Source organism: Gymnoscopelus microlampas, assembly GCF_963454915.1.
Source record: "Gymnoscopelus microlampas genome assembly, chromosome: 8".
In the NCBI taxonomy this organism is placed as follows: Eukaryota; Metazoa; Chordata; class Actinopteri; order Myctophiformes; family Myctophidae; genus Gymnoscopelus; species Gymnoscopelus microlampas.
The window spans coordinates 22,259,972-22,274,921 of record NC_139945.1 but is presented as its reverse complement, the minus strand read 5'-3'; the positions used below and the strand labels follow the sequence as shown (position 1 = coordinate 22,274,921).

The following is a 14,950-nucleotide window of genomic DNA, read 5'->3' as shown; positions in this document are numbered from 1 at the left end:
TTTAATAAGTAACTTATAAGCTATAATTGGATATAGGCTTGGTTTTCAAATGCTTGGGGTGTGACATGCTACAAGTATGAATTAGAATCCTCAGGAATGCATAACCTATGACGTGAAACTCATACGATTATGCTAGCTGGCTGTTTGAAAGCAATTCAACTTCTTTCACATCCTAAACAAAACCAAAACAAATACCCAGCTTCATTGACTGATGCTCCACAGTCGGATCTCATTCATGTGCAGCAGGCTACAACTCCGAACTGTAGCGACAGACTGTTGTTGACATTGCCAACATCTCAATAGTTATATTTGAAAATGTCACAGAGAGATAAAGAGAGAGAGAGAGAGAGAGAGCTGGGGAAACGCTGAGCACCCTGAAGTCTGCACCAACTCTACTTTTGTCTCCCCTAAATTGCCATGATTCCTATAATTATTTCTAATTTCTTACAACGTTAAGTCCAAGTTTAGAGGGAGCAGTCATAGTTGCCAAAAGGAGGAAATTCGTTTTTAAACAATAAGCGGAAGAAAAGAACGTGACAACAAAGTCCCATGCAAAGTCCTCGTTACCTAACCCTAACTACACATACATCCAGTGGTGGAAAAAGTTCTCAAATGTTTTACTTAAGTAAAAGTATCAATACTGCAATGTAGAAGTACTCTGTTACAAGTAAAAGTCCGGAATTCAAAATTTACTTGAGTAAAAGTACAAAAGTATTGGTATCAAAATGTACTTAAAGTACCAAAAGTAAAAGTACAAAAATGTTTGAAAATAGCAGATCTACAAGCTCACGCCTCACGTTGTGAGCTTGTAGATCGGCTATTTTCAAATAGCCTTGGTTTATAATGTAATCATTTATATCTGCAAATAACTAGTAACTAAAGTGTTCAAATAATTGTAGTGGAGTAAAAGTACAGTATTTGCCTCCGAGATGTAGTGGGGTAGAAGTAGAAGTACTGGAAATTGGAAACACTCAAGTAAAGTACAAATATCTCAAAAGTGTACTTAAGTACAATACTTGAGTAAATGTACTTAGTTACTTTACACCACTGCATGCGAGAGAGACAGCGAAGGACAGTGACAATGAATCCCAGCTGGTCCCAATCAACAATCAAGCGACCAACACACATCCAATGAATGCGGTCTTACCTTTGAGTCCAGTCTGCGGCGTCAACCTCAAGAAGAAGAGCCGAACCGACGACAATACGAACGCGGAACAAGTTGACAATCTGACGGTAAGACTTTCGACGTAAAAAACAATAAAATAATCAGTCTGACAGGGAGGGATCCACTCGTCCTGAGAGACACACACACATACAGAGACAGGTGGAGAGATTCTGCGGTGCTTCCTGTGTTTTTCAGAAGGTGCAACGAGTCCACCACCACCAAGCACGACACGTTCCTCCTCCTCCTCCTCTCCCCTTCTTTTCTCCTCTGAATGAACTCCTCTCTGTCCTCCTCCTCTTTCCTCGTCTCCTGCTACTCTCTGCGTCACACACACAGCGCAGCCCTGCCTGTCTTCTTGTGTTTCTTGCTGCTTCTCTGCCGGCCGGCCGGCACGGGGGGAAAAAAGATGTGATTTCACCCGGAAATAGAATGTTCCCACCCCTCTTCACTGGAAAAGGAAAAAACACACCGGGAGTCAGAGGAGTGGAGTTGCAGAAACATTTGACTAGGACAGTGGTTTTCAACCTTTTTTTTTTTTGCGTCAAGGACCCCCTAAATTGACACACATTAGCCCAGGGACCCCCATTTGAAAAGATATGCCAGGGGGGACCCCCAAAAAGAGAAGATGTTTACGTCTCTAGCAGTGATTCTCAACCATTTAAATTTCAAGGACCCCCAGTTTAACATGCATTAGGCTATCTCTGGGACCTATTATAAAATCAATGTTAATTTAACTCTGAGAGTGTACAAATGGAACCAAATGTGGTTCCATTTGTACACTCAGAGTTACAGACCCATAAGGGTCCATTTGGTTCCTATCTATCATTTAGCTGGGGACCCCCTGGAACTCCCTCTAAACCACTGGACTGGGATTTGGAGTTTAGATTTTGAAGATGAATGTCGGCAGTCAGATGACTGGTGTGCAATTCAATTCATTATTATTATTATTATCATTATTGCTTGTTGGTGCCTGAGTGTTCTTGGGAAAGAAACGGTTGTCACCCACAAACCATGGTTTATTTATGCACTCGGACATATTAATATATTAGCCGGAGCATTGTGCCGACCTGATTCATATTCGGGCAAAAGCCTGTTGGTTAAAATTCCCAGTTTATTTAGACCTATGGTTTAGTTTTTCCTATGTGAGAGAACAAGCCAGGACGACTCACTAGGTTCAATAGGGTCGGACGCTTCTCACTAGGTTACGTGACTGTGATATATAATGAGATTTGCCGCCCTCTGGTGGTCAGGGAGGTACCATTACGCATTCAGGCCACCTCTCCATTTGAACTGGCTCCTTCATACTGTAGGTCTACTTACGTCATCATCTCCCTTCTGGGAGATGTTTATGGCACTGGGTCTGGGGACCCCCATTGGTCCTTAAGAGGGTTCCAGGGGGTCCCCAGAAAAATGTGTTAATGGAGCATAAAGCTCTTGAGAAAACTTTGAATATGTTCGAAACATTTTGACAACAAACACAATTCTTGTATGGGGGAGGGTTCCGTCCCTCCCCGGCACAAAAATCTTTCAGATGGGGGTCCGCGGCCAAATACATATATTTGGGGGTCCTTGACATGAACATTTTGGAACCAACGGTTTATGGTGTTTGTGGCTAATGTTCGTTAATTATTATAGTTGTTTCTTTCAAACAAGTGAGAGTGGTTGGAGGACAGGCCAGTATAGTTCCCAGTTCCCACACTATTGTTTGACCAAAATTACCTCATTTAAGTCTTATATATCCACATTTTGGTATTAGGTTACTATTGTATTCATTAACTTGGTTACTTGTGCTAATACTGTATACATTTTGTGAGAAGAATTTGCTGTAAACCAGAACAATTTATTTTCAGAGAGTAGCTAAACTCACTGTTGTTGGCCAAATAAAAAAAAAATAGTTACAGTATAGTTTTTTTGTTTTGAAGCTTTCATATACTGTATGTAACAAAACAGTTATTCTGAAAAGGCTTAAAAGGCTTGTAAGGATTATAATTGCTTTAATGTAATTCTGTCTCCAATGTATACTTTCATTATATTGCACATAGCAGCATCAGCACTTGGGGACGATAATATTTATAATAAAATAATATCTATTTATAGATGGTTTCAAATGGACAATAACACAGATATAGCTACAAGCAACAACACTGGGTCCATAGGGTGCATTTAATGAAAATGACTGTGTATTTTTAAAGTGATAGATGATCCCTTTTGATCTGAAATTCATTGTCTCACAGCTTTGATATTGTTGGATAGAGCTGATTAGTTACATTAACAAGGTTAATGGTTTTACATAGGACACTGTAAGTTTGGTAAATATCAGTACTGATAAATCAACAACACTTTGAGGGTGGCCTGAAGGTGGAGTTGTTGCACCATTTCTGGGATGACAGCGGTCCTCTATCCTTGTATCCCTTCTAGGCACCTTTTTTGATAGATGCTAGTTATAGTAAGCACATCTATCTGTTGGCTCTTTTTCCACATGTTTTAGTTATTTGGATTTGTTTTGCGAGTAGAATTTTGGACTAAGTTTTTCTTACCTTTTCTATGATGTTATGATATCTTAGGATGAATGGTACAGTAGAAAACTATCATAGCTCCATTCTGGGTCCGCCACAGCTTAAAACGTGCGCGGATAGGCCTTGCGTTAGATCACATATTTTAATAGCTTTTTTTTTTTTTTTTTTTTTTTTGAGATCTGACGTTCATAGTGACAGAACACTGTCCAAAAAAAAAAAAAACAGAAGTCTCGCTAGACGAGATTGAAATCTCGAGTTTTCAATCTCTTCTAGCGAGACTTATCTATATATATATATGTGTGTTTTTTGTTGCATAGTGTTCTGTCACTATGAACGTCAGATCTCACAAAAAGAAAAGAAAAAAGAAAAACTATTAAAGTATGCGATCTAGCGCAAGGCCTATCCACGCACGTTTTAAGCTGTGGCGGACCCGGGATGGAGTTATGACATTTTTCTACAGTACCATTCATCCTAAGATATCATAACATCATAGAAAAGGTAAGAAAAACTTAGTCCAAAATTCTCCTTTAACCACAAATGTTAAGAATGTAATTTAGATGGCATGCTGTTTAGACAGATGCTAGGTCTGATGTTTACCTGGTGTCATGGTTTCTTTGTTTGAAGCACTTCTCTCTTTGCATTCTACTGATGTGACTTTTTACCCTGTCATTTGTTGTCATGCCATTTACTCTGATTTCACACGTGTAAGTCACTCTGGATGAGCATCTGCTAAAGGCCAAAATTGTTGTTGATTATAAGTGGACGAGAGGAGCAAACTTCTTCACCACAATGTATTTAAAAGTATGAACCCTTTTTTGTGCAAAAAAAAGAAAAGTCTGAAAGAAAAGACTAATGTTCATTCATTATTGTTTCTTTACTGTAATTACTTCATTATTTAGTCTCCAATGAGGTGGCAAAGGCAAGAGCATGCTGCATGAGGGGAGCGTGTCTGTTCCCTCAGCCCTTGTTAGCCTTAACCCTAACCCTAACCCCAACCTCTACTCCTAACACCAAACCTAACCCCAATCCTGAGGAACATGGGCTGAGGGAACATACAGTATATAAAGCTGACGCCCTGCATGACTTAAGAGGTTATAGGCTGTTGAGGGATACACAGCAAACAAGGCCAGGGTTGGGGGATAACAGTAGTCTCATACTGTGTTAAGAGATCTGACGATTTCAGACCAAAATGTGACATGCCTGAGACAAGACTAGAGTGCGGGTGTGGTCCTGTGGTCGGCTGGAGCCCAAGAGTTCTAAACTTTGAATCCCTATCCGAATGGATCCGATTCTTCAGATTTCTTATTAACATGATGTTTGCAGAGATTATTCTCTGATCACAGATCAGATAGGCCTATATTAGTGATCCCAATCCAGGTTTTGTTTTGCTTTTAAACAACCTTAAATCCAAATCTGATCCAATCGGATAGGGAAATGTTCTTAACTCTTGGCAATTGCTTGAGTCAGTTACATTTGGATGAATCCAGGATAGCTCAAATTATTATTGTGGCCTCTGTGTATAATCTTACACTGTAGGAGGCTGTGTCTATAGCACAGATGGATGAGGAGTGGAGTAAATGTGAAATATGCTTGTCACTCCCTGCGTCCTATAGGTTTGATTTTTGGATCTTCAATGACAGAATTAATGAGACGGTAGGCTAAAATTAAACTTTATTTGCTCATGGTTGAAAGCCAGTAAATAGTCGATAAGAGTTTCTGTTGGGTGATACGGAATTGGGGATTTTTATTATTATCAACATTTTTCTTTAAACTATGTATTAACAAATAACTTATTTGGGCTTTGAAATAAAAAAAATTGAAAACTAACTAAATAATTCAGAACTCTAAAAGGGTCGGAATACTTTTGCAAGGCACAGTAAAACAGTGTATCTCAATTGTTTACACACCAACACTACAGTGACCATTGACCAAAACCTGTAACTCATGTAGCCTACCAACCCTTGAACCACTTCTGCTAAAGTACATTTCCTTATTAACACTCAGATTGCTGTTCTAAACAACAATTCTTTTTCAAAACACTACACACAATTCTCTACATTTGGCACAGTCTTCATGAATACAATCTGATGTGTTCATATTGAACGCACCGGATATTTATTAGTACCATCCTTTCTTTACAAAATGTTTATACAACTAGTTTAACCACTTAAGCCCTATTTTATACTTAAGCAATTTTTCAGAAAGATTGCCTATCTACAAGCTCACAACACGTTGCATTTGTATTTACCTGTACTTACTATTGATAATATTCTTAATTATATCTTTGTTATTGTTGTTTTTGATGCTACAATGTTGAGGAACTGAAACCAAAGAATTGTACTCTTGTGTATTTGTAGGCCTATTATGTAAGTAAAAGTTCTTGAATCTTGAAAATATATTTTTTGTTATACAGCATATTTGTGGGTTATATTTGAGTATAAAAACATATCAACAGACTACTGTACATAAATGTGGTACACTGAGCATGCAACAGGCAACACTTCTCCAAGACATAATTTTTTATAAATAAAATGTTTCCATTTATACGAGTGTTTTACATTGATCACATCAGCGTTCAATATTCTATTAGTCTATTCATATTTATTTAAACTTTAACCAAAAGCCTCGTAACCAATTTTCTATTATTTTTTTGACAGATAAAATGAGAATCAATGTTCAGTCCCCCCCTCACATGACAAACCACACATATACTCACAGTAACAACAGTAACACACACCCATACACATGTGTTATACACATACTCATATTACTAAAAAAAACAAAAAACGACATAAACAAAAAACACTAACAATCTAATAATGTAGATTAAGAAAACAAAGAAACAAAAACTGAAGGAAATACAAATCTAAAAAAGGAGTTTTGTGGAGTTTGAAAGGTTACAATTTACACAAGTGCATTTACAACAGATCAGGATAATCAATAAAATAGCCAAAAACGAAAGTCTGCAAATAAATACATTTCCAAAAAAAAAACTTGACGGCCTGATTTCCTGCCTCCCATTCCTTCAACATTGTTTAAAAAACATATAATGATTCTTGTTCCCCAAGATTTAAATCAATTTTTATTGAATTCCAGCTGAGAGAGCAGCATGAATATAAAATCCCCTTTTCACAATGCCGGGTTTGGGGACAGTTAGTGAGTGAGTGCTGGGAGCGTAACAATAAGTAGATATACTGGTGGATATACTTACAAAATGATGGACATAAAATGAAGGATTGCCTTATAAACCCCAGTGAATAAGTAATGTGAGGTGGCGTGTGCACACCTGTGTGAGTGTGAGCGGGATTTGAACACTAAATACTATTTTCAGAAGACTTTTTTTTTTGCAGGAGATTTGTCGAGTTTGTTTGGATTTGTGTGAAGGGTTCTGAAAATACCAGGTATGCTTTCAGAAAACTTGTGTAAACATTTGATAAGAAAACTATACGTTGACATTTTGACATGATCAATTTCATATTCACTTTTTTTGGTGATGTCATAAAGAGGAGGGTAGACAAAGGTTCTCATCAGATAACGTACTCTGCCACACTGTAAGGACATTACATTAAGACATTATTAACGCCGCAGATTTGTTATGTGCAGGGTGCCTTTCATTCTACCAAGCATTGAGTGACTTGCCTCCTTCTGATTTGATTCAACTTAACTGCATCTATTTTACTGTGTAACTAGTTTTTTTCCCATGACACAAGAGGGCAGCACATGCACAGCAGATGGCTGTGCCCATCATACAGAGCTCGTTTTGAGTGTCATGAGTGTTTTGAGGGTGGGTATCACTTGTGAAGAGGGTTATTACTTCCCATTTCATCACTCTTTGAATGTCAGTTGTCTGACAGATGTCAGTGGTGTAAAACACACTTGATACATACCCCTGTAGGCGTTGGCATTGTTAGATAAGTTTAACAAGCCCGATTAGAACCGGATTGAACCATTAAGGTGGCTCTGTCTGAGATTTGTACTCTCAACTACTGCCCTCAAGCCACAAGAATGTGGTTTGACGTATCTCGTCTAGTAACACAGAGAGCAAGGTTATGTCATACACTATGACCTATTACAAGGTAAGTCAGGGGTTAAAGGCACTCCCTTTTAGAACCAACCTCATAACATTCTCATTGTCTGAAATTTGCTAAACATAAGCTGAGCTCAAAGCGAGCGGCCTACGTAATGCAGCCCTGGGTCCAGCATGCTTCCATTACTGAGTTATTCTCCTCTTACTTTATTTAATGTATCCTAACTCAATCCAAACTTGCACTCTGCATAATCTCATCATGGAGCCTAAGCGTGTAATAAAAAGCATGTTTCGCTTCAAAGGGGACCTCATGTGAATGCGTATGATTATGGATATCAAAATATAATCATTTCTTTAATTGTGAGCCCTTCGCCAAAAGGTATGAAATTGCTTTAAAGAAATGCATTCATGGGGCCTGAAATTGAATTGTTCTGAGATGGGACCCGAGATGTGCCTGGCATGCAGACCTTATTGGGCAGCCATAGGCCCAGGGTCAGGCTTAAGGCAAACTTCCCATATTATTTGTGTATATAAGCCAATAGTGATAGAGAGTTCAGAAACATCCTGATTTGAGGGCAATACATATGCTGGAATGCATTTCAACTTGTACAGCACCCAATGGCATAAATGTCTCAATGGCAGCCTCTTCTCATTAAACAGAATCAGTGCACATTGAATAATTCAGGGCAGTGCCTCAAGAACAAGACATTGAGCATTAGCTGGCAAATGGCAAACAGTCTCAGAGAAGTTGGCACTGATTGCGCTCTCTGTTGAGTTATGGGCAAAGAATTAACAAATTGAGTGAGAAGATATCTTACAAATTGTGGTTGCCAAAAGGTCATTTTCATTGCATGAACATCTTAATGTTTATGGTTTGTGTTACTGGCCTGCAATAACTGCAGTGTGGCATGTCTCACACATTGCCCAGAAGCCAACTTCTGCCTATCACTTTATAGCATTTAATTACAATATGCACTTTGTAGAACAGGTGCTGGGCCTTAATGTTTCCTGTGGGAATTTGGTTACATCTTTGATTAATTGGAATGTTAACACGAGAAGAGAAGAGTGCTCCTTATTATAGTTTACTTGCCAACCCTGCGGAAGTTTTCTAGGGGGACGAGACGGGAAGAGGTTTAAAAATAGACCCCATCAATGCACGATGGGAAAAGAACTGCCATTTAAAACCCGACAAAGCAATTTAGAGTTCATAATCAAGGGAATGGAAGTGGTTTATCGCATTTCCCGTTACAGTACAACAAGCAGGCCAGTTCCGCTAGACCCAGAGGTAAAACACTCACATGACAGATTGTGAGATATTTTTAAAGGTAGGGCTGGGCAAAAGATAAGGGACAACCTCAGTATGTAGGCTACTACGCCTAGACAACAAGCATGGAATTAGAAGTTGCTAGTTGTATCGACTGCATTGGTACAATACTGGCCAGTATATGTAGCCCTTTATAATCTATAGCATTCAAAAATAGCTCTGAATTTAGCTCATACTGTTAAATATGAAATTAAATTGATTGATGATATAGGCTACAGTATAGGCTAAATAGCCTATTTGGTTTATACATAGCCCGAGCTTACCAGAGTGGATCATCTTCCACTTCTGACATCCTTTTCTGATTTCCAAAATGTACAACATAGGCCTATTCATTGTTCTTTTTTTTTTTCGTTTACACATTATTTGACATTCCAGCGTTTAAATGTGTCTGTTGCCCTATGTCTTTACAGGCATATTTTCTCTATGCGTCTCGTTATCATGTAAGAATTACACTGACCATAGGCTAATACAGAAAACAAACATAGCACATAGGCCTGTTCAGTTGTAATTGTGCCATGAATAAAAATCTAAAATGTATGGCTTATTGATTTAAGACATTCCTCCTTTCTGTTTGCAGGACTTAAGTTGACACCACACATTTATTTATTTATTAGCTTATTTGGAGATTGTGTAGGTATAATATACCTGGTATAATGGCTCATGGTTGATGGCTTGATTAATTTATTGAATACGTTATTAACAGTTTGCAACAAAAAAAAATCACAGAAAGTACAGTTCTATTCAAAAGGATGCTAAAGGGATTAAACCCAAGAAAGCACTATGGCTTGTTTCCATTGGGGTCCTGTGTGTATTCAATTCATCGAAACATTTAATGTCAGACAAATATACTGTGCAATGCATGGTGACATTAGTGTGGCCCCATTGTGGCGGGGGCACACAGAGGTCAGTGCGTGATGAAGTTACGTCCCTCGACAGGACAGCCTGTCGGTCATTCATAGCCTATACTCATCTGGCATATTTATAGACGTTATTTATAGACATTATATGAACTTCTGTATCCTCCCTGACCAGAGGTCCTGCTAACAAACGCGCATGTGTAATTCCTGTTTATAAACAACGACGGTGTATCAAAACACACGATTGTAATTATTTTGAGCTATTAAAATGGTATTTCATGTAATCTATTGTTTCACTGGCTTGTCATTAAGATACAAAAAATCTGCAACATCTGAAAACATCACGTATATATCATCGTGACTGTTGATTGTGTTGGTGATTCACCAAAAGGATGCGCCAAGAAAATAAACATCAGCAGTTTTTGTAGCGCAGTTGAAATAGAATAGAGCAAATGGACAGAATTAGCTTCTAGTACAGTGGTTTCCAACCTGTGGGTCTGGACCCCCAGGGGGTCCCCTGATGACAGTAAAGTGACAATTTAAGGACTTGTATGACCTTTTTAATACCTAAAGAAAAGAAATAAGACCATTACTGCAAGGTAATCAACACACTATAAACTGGTCAAACATTGGCCAAATTGTCAAATAATATGAGGCAAAAATTGTGAAAATAGCCGATCTACAAGCTCTCACATTGCAAGGCGTTGTGAGCCTGTAGTTCTGCTATTTTCACTATTTATCCGTGGAACTGCTTGTCAGGGTGGGGGTGGGGGGGGGGGGGGTCCCCAGTTCAAATATGATTATTTTGGGGGGTCGCGGGCTGAAAAGGTTGAGAACCACCGTTCTGGTACTTTTGGTGCAAAAAGACGGAGAAAGAAAAACTCACGTTGATTTTAGAACAATTGCCGGATTTTGTTCGAATCAAATCTTTTGCATATTTTCCTGTTTGGAGCTGGTGTATAACAAACATTGGTGACCCCCGTGCTCTCCTTTTCAATGGGTTTGGGGTGATGTGCGCCGTTTTTAAATGGAAACGGTTGCTCTTCGATCTCAAACATGGTCAAGAATGTCCGGAATTCAATTGTGTGCGATGTGCATTGGGAAACCGGCGAACCTGCGTGCGACTTGACCGGCGTGAAGGTCACCTCCTCGCCGGTGCCCTGTCGTGCGCAGCTGCCGCGGTGCCGGGGGCATGCACTGCACCTCATGGCGGACGCACACACGCACGCACGCACGCACGCATGCACAAGCGCTCCTCTTCCCAGAGTGAGTCAGGTAGGCCTACACCCCGGTCCCCGGCCAGCGGTGGACTGGACAAAGTAGCCTCAACCCCAGTACTTGTCAAAGTAGTAGATACTCCTGCATGGTCAAATATTACTCAACAAGTGAAAGTTGCTATGTCGAATTTGTACTTGAATTAAAGTAGCCTACTGAAGGTGCTTTTTTAAGTGCTCAAAAGTAGCTACTAGTTAATTACAAAGTAGCCTACATTTTATTTGTAATATCAATGCATTGCTGTATTGAACATGTTCACAAAAATCAGAAATCAACAAATATATATAATACAATAATAGCAGATCTACAAGCTCACATCATGTGGCTGTGGCCTGTGGCATTGTGAGCTTGTTGATCGCTGATCGGCTATTTTCTCTATATTTGAAATAGCACGGCTTAAATGGTCAATTCATAATGTAGCCTATAGGCTACTTTTTCCTATACCTAGAAATGTATTGGAGTCAAAAAAGTCTAATATCTGAAATGTAATGAAAGTTATAACTCATATGTAATTATCCAAAATAGCAACAGAAATAGGCCTACTCAAGTAAAGTACAGGTACTCAAGTAACTGTATTATGTCCACTGCACGAGGGGCGGTGGAGAATGAAGAACCGAGGGTCAAATGCGTTGCTTGAGAATGATTTGACCTCATTCGTCTTGTTGATTATAATCTGTCATTCCCGAGAGCACAACAAAGGATACAATCACGGTTATTCACTGCGCGCTCAAAGGAAAGACACGTGAAAACAAAGCTACACATTGCTGCCAGACCTTTTCACCTCATCGAGAAATAATTGAGAAATAATAGAAACGTCTATTCATCACCTTAACACACTTAGAACTATGGATACCAGGCTACTGACATACAATTATAGACTATATACATTTTTAATCATCCCTCGGTTCAAAAATGTTGTGCTGTGATGAATACAAAAACAGATTTGAAGATCATAACAAAAAAACTTTTTTTGCAAAAGCATTTTTATGGTTGTTTTTCATGAAAGTCTAGATCCGAACAATAGACTTGAGCATTTTTTCCTGAAAAGGTCGATTATGTTTAATTAATTCTCATAGTATAATATATCATTTATCATCTTAACAATCATAAGGGGAGCTTCACAAATCCATGCACATATGAGTTTAAATAATGTACAGGATATGGCACTATTATAGTGTATGTGACAATTCGAGATACTCGAATTGTCACATATGCATAAAATATACTGTACATAAAATCCTCATGCAGTGTTTGAATGGTAACAGATTAGGGCACTATATAGGGCATCATGGGCACCTCGATGTAGAATTGCATATTTCTCCTAAAAATAAAATATTTGAAAGATGCTCTTAAGTAATTATGTGAACATGCATAGTACATCATTATCATACTTCATTTTATCCTTCAACTTCTTGTTTATGCCCCAAAATGACTGGATACAGGTTTTGTAGCAATTTGTAGCAAGTGTAGAAATATTAGACCCCAATTGTTGAATGTTTAAGCATGTTCTAATCGTGTATACTTTACTTTAAAACATTTTCCAGATATAGTTTTTTTTTTTTTTTTTTTAACATTTTGGACACATTTTATTTTTGGGAGAAAATAGCCAATTTTACATCGAGGTGCCCAGATGTCCCTATAGTGCCCACCTATCCTGTATCCGTTTTAATCCATTAACTCCGAGAGTGTACACATTTCGGTTGCATTTGTAGCCTACACTCGCGGAGTTGAATTAACACGGAGGATTTGAGTGTGTGTGCGGAGCAATGGATTCCTGGTGCTGCCTTATCTCAGTCAGCCCCGCGGGGACATCCTGCATGCAGGCCTATTGTTCACAGCCGACTGGCTGAACTGTCAACCTTTCTGCTCAACTGAACACCTGCCGCGCCCCAGCCACCCAACAAAGACATATGCGCCTTGACGCGCCGAGCGCACAACATATATATATATTTTGTGTGTGTGTGTGTGTGTGTGTGTGTGTGTGTGTGTGTGTGTGTGTGTGTGTGTGTGTGTGTGTGTGTGTGTGTGTGTGTGTGTGTGTGTGTGTGTGTGTGTGTGTGTGTGTGTGTGTGTGTGTGTGTGTGTGTGTGTGTGTGTGTGTGTGTGTGTGTGTGTGGCCTAACGTTATTCGGCTATAGATGGGGCGACGGAAATGTTCAAGTTAGTGCATAACAACTTCATTGGTTTCCGACTAGCAACTCTCACTTGTGTGCACAAATCGCGCATATAGCCTATATACAACAACGCAAGATTGAAAGAAAAAAAATATCGTTAGAATAAAATAACGCCAATGCTGATCCTCCCAAACAAATTAAAAATCGAAATAAAATGTAATCAAATAATATTAGGCCAGTCGTCTTTTTTGATTAGGCCTACTTGTTAACAGACACCATTAAAATTGGATAAGTTCATTCACTCCTAAGCCTAAATGTTTTACACAAAGTCAACAATATGTATATGAGCAAAAGATAATGAAGAATGTGAAAAAGCCCTTTTCATAAACGTTCAAATCTATCATGCTTGGGCCCAGTTACACTTGCTGAAACATAATGTATTGTTAAACGTTGCTATTTATTATTTTTAGAAAAATGTTTGCAATACACTTGTCTTTCAAACGAGCCCTTATCTCCTCAGTGTTTACAAAACATTAATGTATGCACACAGTTTCAGCCTCGCCGCCATGCTCTCTCTGCGCGCCAGGAGGCTTGACGAAAACTATAGCCCACCTCTATGGAGATAATGCACTAATTGGATGAAATACACATTTTGATAAATTGTCCATGCCTATATATTAAGCCAGTGGTTCTCAAACATTCTCATAGCAAGGTCAAGGACCCCCAAAGTTAATGTGTATTTGGTCACAGACCCCCATTTGAAAATGTGTTGTGCCAAGATTTGTGTTTTAAAAAAATAATACATTTCTTCAAGATTGAATTTAGAAGATACAAGCTCACAATGCTACAAGCTAAAACTCATGCTGCCATTTATAAATAGACTTATTTTTATGCTTTATCAATTTTGCTGGGGATCCCCTGGAACACCCTCAAGGACCCTCGGGGGCCCCGAACCCCACTTTGAGAACCAGTGAAATAAGCTGCGTTTGTGCTCCACAACATGGAAAAGTTCAATATATTCTAGACCTAATAGCCTATTGAGCCTACATTAACTTTTTACTGGAGGCTCCCTCTCTTCCCTGTACTAAATATATTCACTGAAAATAGCTGAGCAAAGCATTGTGAACTTGTAGATCTGCTAATTTTTTTTGGCCGAATGTTAGCCCCCCATATGGTTCAAGTGGTTAAAAAGACATCTGTCTGTTTGTATGAATCGTGTCACCTTTCATAAAGTGTATTCAGTAAGGAACGTGCATGTTCCACACTTTTCAGAGACGCTGACAACGGTGAACCAACTGCAGCTTTCCATCTTGAATATGGCTTTAAATAGAACAAGTAATGACCGTAGTATAGGTTCAATTAAAATATAGCTTTCACACATGTCGCACCGAATCGGGTTTTGTTTTGATTCCAGTTGCATATAACGTGTCTCTCATCTGAAACGATCCTTCAGCTCCCATGTCTGTTTATCATCATTAAACGCTGTGCCAATGCGTCTCTTATATTACAAGCTTATGCGGGTTATGTTTCTTTTCATTATAGTCTTTCTTTGGGCAACTCAGCGGGAGATGGTAGCAAAACAATATTAAAAAGGCCTACATATAAGCAAGACCACCTGCTTATGCAGACCTATTATTTTTTCGCAAATAGCCCTGCACGCAGAATAAAATAA

The 14,950-nt window shown here is 38.8% G+C and overlaps 1 protein-coding gene across 4 annotated transcripts in view; it reads right to left on the bottom strand.

The window, feature by feature from the left end:
• pik3cb (phosphatidylinositol-4,5-bisphosphate 3-kinase, catalytic subunit beta) overlaps positions 1-1,496 on the bottom strand; it is a 120,672-nt gene extending 119,176 nt beyond the window's left edge. For 3 of the 4 annotated variants that reach the window (XR_014601373.1, XM_084065442.1, XM_084065443.1), the window contains exon 1: positions 1,148-1,496. The gene's annotated coding sequence lies outside the window, so the exon portion shown is untranslated. The remainder of the gene's footprint in view (positions 1-1,147) is intronic. The other variant, XM_084065445.1, reaches the window with a different exon arrangement.
• Positions 1,497-14,950: the final 13,454 nt, after the last annotated feature.